The sequence below is a fragment of the Lutra lutra genome, chromosome 11 (assembly GCF_902655055.1).
Source record: "Lutra lutra chromosome 11, mLutLut1.2, whole genome shotgun sequence".
NCBI classification, from domain to species: domain Eukaryota; kingdom Metazoa; phylum Chordata; class Mammalia; order Carnivora; family Mustelidae; genus Lutra; species Lutra lutra.
In genome coordinates, this window is record NC_062288.1 from 74,324,126 (window position 1) to 74,333,116 (window position 8,991).

Here is an 8,991-nt window from a genome sequence, read left to right on the forward strand (position 1 = left end):
ATTATTTCCTCAAGTAAGTTTTTTGACCCTTTCTCTATCTTTTCTCCTTCTGGGATCCCTAATGTGGATGCTATTCCACTAATGTTGTCTCACTGGTCCTTTAAGTTAACTTCATTTTTTTTTTAAAGATTTATTTATTTATTTGAAAGACAGAAATCACAAGGAGGCAGAGAGGCAGGCAGAGAGAGAGGAGGAAGCAGGCTCCCTGTGGAGCAGAAAGCCCGATGCGAGGCTCAATCCCAGGACTCTGGGATCATGACCCAAGCCGAAGGCAGAGGCTTTAACCCACTGAGCCAACCAGGCGCCCCAAAGTTAACTTCATTTTTAAAAATTCTCTTTTCTTTTTGTCGTTCTGACTGGGTGAGTTCCATTGCTTTGTTTTCCAGCTCACTGATCTGTTCTACTGCTTTATCCAGTCTGCTGTTGAACCTCATTAATGTATTTTTTCAATTCAGTTATTATATTCTTCAGCTCTATGCTTTAAGTTCAGTATTTTATTATATTTTCCATCTCTTTGTTAAAGTTCTCACTGTGTTCATATGTTCTTCTCCCAGATTCAAGAAGCATCTTTATGGTCATTACTTGAAATTCTTTATCAGGTAGATTACTTACATTTTTTCATGAAGGTCATTTTCCAGGGCTCTGTCTAGTTCTCCCATTTGGAACACATTCCTCTGTATCCTCATTTTATTTGACTCTCTGTGTTTGTTTCTATGTATTAGGCAACTACCTCTCTCAGTCTTGAAAGAGTGGCCTTGGGTAGGTTCAATCATGACTTAGCTCTCAGTTCTCTCTTAAACCTTTGTGATTGTCTAAATTATCTATTTTGTTCTTGACATGTCCCATTGTTGAGTGCTCCAAGATCTGTCAGTATTCCACGGAGAGGAATCTCATTTAGCATCTATTTTAGGCTGGCAGTGGGAGAATACCATGACCACTTGTGCTTCCAGCCCTAACCAGGAAGAGACAGGGTGTCACAACTGCCTGCACTTGCCAACTTTAGCTAGAGAGCAGGAGAATGCCATGACCATTTGTACTTGCCTGATCCAGCCAGAAAGCTGGGAGTGCTGCAACCATCCACACTCTCTGGCTTCAGCAAGGTGGCAGGATAATGCTGCAACCTTTTGCTCCACCTATCTCAGCGAGGTGGTGGGATGGTGCCATGTATAGTCATGCCCATCTGTGCTCACAGTCTATAGCTTGTCTTCTCACTCTTTTACAGAGAAGAAGCTTTTAATTTTAATAAAGTCCAGCTTATCAATTCTTTCTTTCATGGCTCATGCCTTTGTTGTGTATCTAAAAAGTCACTGCCATACCCATAGTCATCAAGATTTTCTTCAATATTATCTTATAGGAGTTTTATAGTTTTACATTTTACATTTAGTTCTGTGATCCATGTTGAGTTAATTTTTGGGAAGGGTATTAGGGTATGTCTCTAGATTCATCTTTTTGCATTTGGATACCTACTTGTTTCGCTACCGTTTTTTGAAACAACTATCTTTGCCCTATTGTATTGTTTCTGCTCCTTTGTCAAAGATAAGTTGACTATATTTATACGGATCTATTTCTGGATGCTCTATTCTGTTCTATTGATCTATTTGTCTATTCCTTTACCAATCCTACATTGTTTTGACTACTGTAGCTTTGTAGTAAGACCCAGAAGTTGGATAGTGTCTAGCTTTGAACTTTGTGTTTCTCCTTTAATATTGTATCTGCCATTCAGGGTGAAACAATCTCTCTTTACAAAACATCATTATCTAGATAGTCAAATTAATCAAGGATAATGCAAATTAATAAAGCTACTGGCCTAGCACCCTTATGAACACAGGTGCAAAATTCCTCAATAAATACCTTCAAATTTAATTAAGTAATGTACAAAAATATGATATAACCAATTTAATTTCAATTCAAAAAATGTAAATCTGGTTTAATACTGGAAAATATTTTAAAATGTGAGTCTCTAATAGATTAGAAAATAAAATCATATGATATCTCAAACTCCATCAGCAACTTCACTATATATTAAACTTAACATATGGCAGAGCATAAAATAACCATCACAGATTGGTGGCAAAAGGATGTCTACTCACAAAATTCTACAGTGATAACTATGTGTATATCTATATGTCTGTTGTACATAGTACCACCACCTCACATGCACACATCAACATACAAAAATCAACTACAAATGAGCCATCCACATGAGACTATCTTTGTGCCTTTGGGATAGATAAACTAATTTCCTATATCTTCATTACATACTAACAAAGGATTAGTGTTCATATGATATAAAAAACTAAAATTAATAAGAAACAAATAATTATGTAGAAAAATGGGAAAATATGAATAGGCATTTCACATTGAGAAAAAAGAGTGGTAAATCAACATATGAAAAGATGCCCAACTTCATTATTGATAAATAATAAATGAAAATCCAAAGTATAATGAGACACTATTCTATAATGATTCAACTGGAAACATGAAGAATTTTGATGATCCCGAAGGTGACAAAGATGTAAAGCAAAAAATGTCTCAGCCACCACTGGTAAAAATGCAAATTGGTACATTGACTTTGGGAAAGTTTGGTAGCACCTGTAAAAACAAACATGCACATAATGCATGACCTGGTAATTTTACTCTTATGCATGCACTTGGAAGGACAGTATGAGCAGCTGGACCATAATCTTTCCTTCAGTATCAGGGATGGGGAGATTCTGACCCTTACTCAAATCACTTGCAAAACTAATACAAGGAATATATAAAAGTGTACAAAGTCTAAGGTAAATGATAGTCCCAGTGAGGCTGCTATGTACTGAGCCAAGCATGTGATCATCGAGATTGTTCATTGGATGACTGACATGCAGCTGCACAAAAGGATGGAAGCTAATAACATTATGCCTTAGGGGGTTACATGACTATCAAGGTATGAAAGCTGATGGGACTCTAAATCTGATGACAAACATTACCTCAGATGATCCACAAACATTCAGCCTCATCTTCTCTGACTACGTGTTCCCTTCATACAAAGTGTCAGTGGCATGGAAAGCAACTTCTAGAAGTCAAGTGACCCCTGCTATGCTGTTGTTATATATATTTTACTGACTACTCTTATCCTTTCTAAAAGCTACATACATTTGCCTCAGGGTGAAACCTACTGGGTTTCATAGTCTGTTTATCAATTCAAATCCAAGACTATTGCTGCTCTTCAAGCAAAATGAGAGTTAAATATTCTATGGAGACTTTTATGTACACCAAGAAGAAGTTATAAGAATGTGTTTTTAGTATCATTATTTATAATATTAAAATAAAAATGGAAACAATCAAATGTCTATCAATAGCTGAAAGAATAAATTATAGTTATGCACGTCTTGGATACTATACAGCAGTGAAAATGAATAAACTATTATATGTATCAAAATTGATGAACCTGGATTAACAGATTGGAAATTTTTAATGTACATAACATTAAAGAAGCAAGGCACAAAGCAATGCCAACTATAAGAATCTATTCATATTAAGTCCAAAATCAAGCCAAGCTAAATGATTTGTTGTTTGTGAACGCAATTATTGATGGTGTCTTTGGTTGGGCTCACAAGGAAACAGTCTTTGAGAAGAATATGTGCAGAAAATTTACTATAAGGTGATTCAGAAATGAAACCTATAAAGGTGTAATGATGATTGGGGAGAAGGAGAAGTTGAACTGTGATTCAGGAAAAAAGCAAAATCAAGATGACAGGAAGCTCTAGAGTTGGTGGCAATGCTAAGTGGACCTGAAAATGGGCTAAACCTTTTCGGCCCACATGGAATGGTTTGGACTTTGGATACAGGTTTTCCTTCAGGTGAAATCTTATGTAAGACAGCTTCCATCAGCCAACAGTATTACTACCTGGAGGTACCCACAGTCAATATTCCCCACAGCTTAAGGAATTAGTGTCTAAGTCCTAAGAGGGATCTGGCAGACACATCAGAGAATTCACCAAACTAAAGGCTACCCTTGTACTACCCCTTTTACTACTCAGACCCATATGCTATGTGTAGTGAGTTCACCTCATTTGGAAACCCTATCTCTAAGATTCTGGTTGCTTTCTTTGCTGGGTAAACTTAAGACAACTGCTAGCGGGATGAAGGATAGGGCCCATGACTGAAAACAGTCCCAAGGCTACAACAATTCTTTCTTCTTTCTTCCCTACTGCATATTCTAGGTACTCCTCATTCTCATCCAGTACTGTTACTGGTTTAGGTGGTATGCATGGTGAAGTTAGCCAGATTTTCATCCTAAGAGACTCTGAGATTCTGGTCATAATGCTCTTCTTAGACTGTGGCTGCTGCACTTGTGCATTTGCCATAAAAATTAGACAGGAGAGTGTAAGAAGGGTCTCCTAGTGGATCAACTGGGTGCCATGTGTGTTTGTTCTCTGCCACTGTTGTGTAAGAGAAGTCTTATACCCATGTACTGGAGATATCATATAATGGTTGTTGACTTAGAAGATATACCACATTCTGTAGGTTGGAGCCCTATCTTTGTAGGTATCATATATAAGACAATACCTAACTGCCTCTACAAAGATAGTACCACCATTCTATCAGGTTGGCTATATATAAAGGAGGATTGGATCACATGGTTATAGGCTCACTGTTGACATTCTTTAATGTTAAGTGTATCCCTTAGTCCAAGGAGATATTATGCAAAATCACATGTTAGTGCCTCAAATACCCTGTGAGGCCTTATATAATGGGAACTGACACTATAGAAAAGATAAACCTATATCCAGAACATATGTCAATTCCAATCTAAATAAACTTTGCCCTTTTCTGGGTATAGAGATGTTCCAAGTTAATCATTTGCCACAAAGGTGTTGATTTCCTGAGGAAAGGTACCATACCAAGGTTTCAGTACTAGAAATTGTTCCTTTCAATGGATTGGACATTCATAAGCACATGGAACTAGATCAGCCTTTGTGACTGTGATACTATGCTGTTGACCCAAGTTCTTCCTCCATGGTTACTCCAGGCCTGGGCCTGCACTGAGGAATATCAATGATGATGATGGCCGGCTAACATCAACTGGCAAGTAACTTCATCTACTTCATTGTTTAGTCCTCTTATGTATAGATACTTACTGGAAGGCATTAACATATAATATTAAAATCTTTACACTTTGTATACATTCCCATAGCTCCATCTACAAGGTTCTTTCCTAGTCCTCCATGTTACATAATTTTCCAATTTTTTCTCCTTCTAGGGTACTGACCAACCAGCCAAGTCATTTGCCTCTGCTCATATGACCACAAATATTTTTTATCTCAGGTTACTCCTTGTTTAACATGACAAAACTGGGTTACCCAATTCTCTAACCAAAGCTCTGCTCAGTGGTGGTTTTTGATCAGCATCATCTTTCAGTCCACCTGTGAGGAGGGTTGAAATTGAACAGCAATCCCTTTTTAGTTTGCACACACATTTATGAACCAAGCTTAGCCTTTTCTCCTCTATCAGCTAGTAATAAGAAAACCCTTCCCCAATGCTGTCATAGATTTGAACTGAAAAAGAAGCACTTGTATAAAGACGTTGATGATATGGGTGTCTGGGCTCATTCAGCTTACTTGTATCCTTTGGCCACAATTAGAGGTGTTTGTGCACACCTCTAATTGTATCCCTTCCAATTTATAATGGATTGCTACTAAGTCCTAAGATCCCTCTTAAGACAGGCTACTGGCCCTGATGACTGTGTGGGTCTGAGAGAACCCCAACTGATGCTGGGCAATTCAGGCTGCATGATCACTTGAAACCCTATGGTTAAATGCTCCTGCTCTACTAGAACCCACTAGCATTCCAGGAGATGTTTTTCATATGGTTTATCGCTTTTTGATACAGATGGTATATTGTTGCTCCAGACCTTCCAGTCTACACATTGTAATTCTCCTGTTGGAACTTCCCATAAAGTCCACATGGAAATTTCTCCCACCACAGATACTTCCAATAACACAAAAGTCATATGGTCCAAGAAGCAGGGATGCTTACACCACAGCCTGGATATACTGTCAATACTTTCCTCCTCTGGACTCCACTCAAAGAAGGCAACCCTCTGTATACTGGTTGGAACAATATACCTAAGTATGAAATTTTAACCTAGAGAAGCCTATCAAGCATTGTGCTTCCTTCTTAGCAATGAAAATTGCAAAATGTTTAATAGTGTGTCTTTTATCAGAGGAGATGTCCTGCCAAGCCCCACACCATGGACCCTAAAGATCTCATTGATGTGCTGGATCCCTTTATAGGGTTTGTCTTCCACCCTTCGGAGCACATGTGTCTTACCATGGGCCTCACCATTTCCTGATCATTAGGTCTAATATGACGCCCTCAATATAGAGAACCAGTGTTAAGCTCTGGAGAATGTAGAGATAGTTCAGAACCGTTTAGGATAATTTACAGCAGAGGATGAAAGCGTTAACAAAGCCTTGGGGGAAATACTATAAATGTATCCTGTTATGGGCTGAATTGTGTGCTCCCCAAAGCCCCCAAAGTGACTATATTTGTTGATAGGCCCTTTAAAGAAGTTATTAAAGTTAAATGAGGTCATAAGGATGGGGCTACAATCGAATAGTTCTGATGTCCATATAAGAAGAGAAGAGACACAAGAAGAGGAAGGCACACACAGAGGGAAAACCATGAGAACACAGTAAGAAGGTAGCTCCCTGCAAGCTAGCAAGAAAGGTGTCACTAGAAATTAACCCTGCTGGCACCCTGACCTTGGACTTCCAGCCTCTACAACTGTGAGAAAATAAATTTCCACTGTTTAAGCTACCTAGTCTATTGTATTTTGTTAGAACAGCCCAAAATGACCAATAAAGACACTACTGTCCATCTCACATAAATGCAAACTGTTTCTGGTTCTCTTTCCTGAAGGTGATGGAAAAGAACATATTAACCATATTAGTGACTGCAGACCATATATCTGAAGCTACATTAATCTATTCTAGAAAAACATACCACATACTGCAGCATAGTGGCTGCACTTGTGCTACAAAATACCACATGCAGCACAGCAGGTGCAACAAAATTTACGGCCATCTTCACTATCTGCCACCATCTGATTATTGGAGGAGTTAGACCACCACCCCTCTAGGTCTTGATAGGTAGCACAAATCTTTGCCAAGAATGCAAAATGATTTTCACATACTATTTTGGTGTGGGGAGGGGGTATAAAAGCTTCCACCTGGCCTTTCCACTATAACAGCTCCCACCCCATATATAAGCCAAGGACCCAGTGTTAGAGTTCTGACGACTACCCAGTTACACATTTGGAGTTATACATTTGGATAATTAGGAAATAAACATAGAATGGGCTCAGATACCAATTAGACCCATTATGAGTCAGACATACACCAGGGCTCTATTTTTATCTGACCTATACATTTGCTCATTCCAGAGGGAATGCTTACAATGGTCCAGATCCTTGGAAATCAAGGTATTTTCAGACTCTAGGTTCTCAAAATATCTCATCTTCTCATTTCCCCAGTGTACAATGACCTAAATAATGGTGTTAGATATCTTGTGGAAGAAGTGAATCATTTCTATACACATCCACCATAGGGTCACCGATGTCTTCCTCAAGAGATCCAGCTTCTTTGGTCACTGGATTACAGATTTGAGATCTGGATCAAGTTTGGAAATTCACAAGAGATTGTACCTTTTTATTAAGGCAACATTTCCTTGATTTCCTTCAGTTATATAAACTGAGTATTATGATTGTTAGCTGTTCATCAACCTCGCCCCTAGGAACACTGTGCTCTTTACAAGTCACACTGTTCTGGATGCTGCTCCAACCTTGCTACACATTACAATGATTGTTCCAGCTTCCTTTGGTGGTTAAATATCATCACCACTGTTGTCAGGAAGCCCAGTTCTGTAACATAATCTCCGCTATCATCCCTGGGCTCTAGAGACCATCCACCAAGACTCTCAATAATTCTATTATTCCTGCCATAAACATATTCTTTATTGCTTTAGCAATAGGTTGTTCTTTAAGTTCTTCCTTGGAATATAGTTGGTGGTGGGTTTTTCAGATTTACTTAAGTCTATCCCTTCTGACATGCCCCTTTTCATAAGCCTTTTGACTCTTTCCTCTACCATCTCCCATAGAACTCTGGCATTTCTACTTCACTTAGTGTAGGTCATTACTTGTTCCAGGCTTCCAAAAGAGTTCTACTTTTTCTCTAGAGCTTTCTTCTTAAATTATAAAAGAAGAATTGCATTAGAAAATTATTTAAAATGACAAGTAAAACTTTAAAAAAAATTAACATATAATGGATTATTTGTGTCAGGGGTACAGGTCTGTGAATTATCAGTGACAAATAAAACTTTATTCAAGACTACTGCAATAGGGGGGGTGCCTGGGTGGCTCAGTGGGTTAAAGCCTCTGCCTTCAGCTCTGGTCATGATCCCAGGGTCCTGGGATCAAGCCCTGCATTGGGCTCTCTGTTCAGCGGGAAGCCTGCTTCTCCCTCTTCTAATCCCCCTGCTTGTGTTCCCTCTCTTGCTGTGTCTCTCTCTGTCAAATAAATAAATAACATCTTAAAAAAAAAAAAAAACACTACTGCAATAGGGAAGAGAGATTGAACTCAACTTCTTTTCCATGAAACAAAAGGAGAATTTCTAACCACTGGAGTGAAACAGTGGAAAGCAGCAAAGAGCACTAGAAGGGAGGTTGTCAATGTGATTAGGCTTGCTAATTGGTACTTTTCAAAGTTAGGCTCCTACTCTCCCACAAACAGTGGGAGATAGGGACACAATCTTTCTTGCTGATTACATTTCAAAAAGATGGCTCCCAGAGCCTTGAGAAAGACAGTCCTCCACTGTAAAAGTGGCAAAGGGTTGGATAAAGATGTATATCCCAAAGGGGCAGAGAAAGAATTTGCAACTGCAAGTTTTCTAAGGTAAATGCTGTAAGAAAGGTAAGGGGCCTATGGCCAGGTAGAAACCTATCTAACGGTT

The 8,991-nt window shown here is 38.7% G+C and overlaps 1 pseudogene; it reads left to right on the forward strand.

Annotated features, from left to right (window-relative positions):
• The first annotated feature begins 2,479 nt into the window (after positions 1-2,479).
• Positions 2,480-8,991, forward strand: part of LOC125080516 (ATP synthase membrane subunit K, mitochondrial-like) — a 12,899-nt pseudogene continuing 6,387 nt past the window's right edge.